This window comes from Silurus meridionalis, chromosome 19, assembly GCF_014805685.1.
Source record: "Silurus meridionalis isolate SWU-2019-XX chromosome 19, ASM1480568v1, whole genome shotgun sequence".
Lineage (NCBI taxonomy): Eukaryota > Metazoa > Chordata > Actinopteri > Siluriformes > Siluridae > Silurus > Silurus meridionalis.
In genome coordinates, this window is record NC_060902.1 from 18,683,679 (window position 1) to 18,684,272 (window position 594).

Sequence of the window (594 nt, forward strand, 5' to 3'; positions counted from 1 at the left end):
TCAAGATTCAAAGTTTGCTTTATTGGTTGACAAATATGGACATTCGTATTGCCAAAGTATAGAACATACAGATACATAAGAGAAATTACAATCAGAAATATCAATAAACTGTAATAAAACTGTATATAATCTATAATATAACTATAATAACTATACAGTTCTAAAAGAAATAAAATAAAAATAAAATACAATAAAATAAAAATAAATAGTAGAAAGGAAATAAAAAGATATTTTGTGATATATGTGTGTTGCATGCACTAGATGACATGGTCACACACTGTCCCTCACTTGGTAGCAGGTGTGTATGTAGTGGGCTGTGAGTGTGCGGGTCTCGGTGCCCCAGTAGGTGGCGCAGTTTGTCGGGGGCTGAGAGGGAGTTAAAATTGGGGATGATGGTTGATGTTGGTGAAGAATTGAGTTTGAATGTGGTTGTATTTGGTGCGTTCAGTGAGGAAGTGCAGTTCTGCCTCTACTGTGTTCAGTAAATACTGCTGGCAGAGTCTCTGGTGTTTAGTTGCCTGAGAGCGGGATCTGTTTTGGAAGATGATGATTTTGGTCTTGTTAAGGTTGACTGTCAGGGTCCAGGTCTGAAAG

The 594-nt window shown here is 37.4% G+C and overlaps 1 protein-coding gene across 3 annotated transcripts in view; it reads right to left on the reverse strand.

Annotated features, from left to right (window-relative positions):
• lamb3 (laminin subunit beta 3) overlaps positions 1–594 on the reverse strand; it is a 13,788-nt gene continuing 13,194 nt past the window's right edge. For all 3 annotated transcript variants that reach the window (XM_046874510.1, XM_046874511.1, XM_046874509.1), the window contains one exon: positions 1–594. This exon is cut by the window's right edge and continues 966 nt beyond it. The gene's annotated coding sequence lies outside the window, so the exon portion shown is untranslated.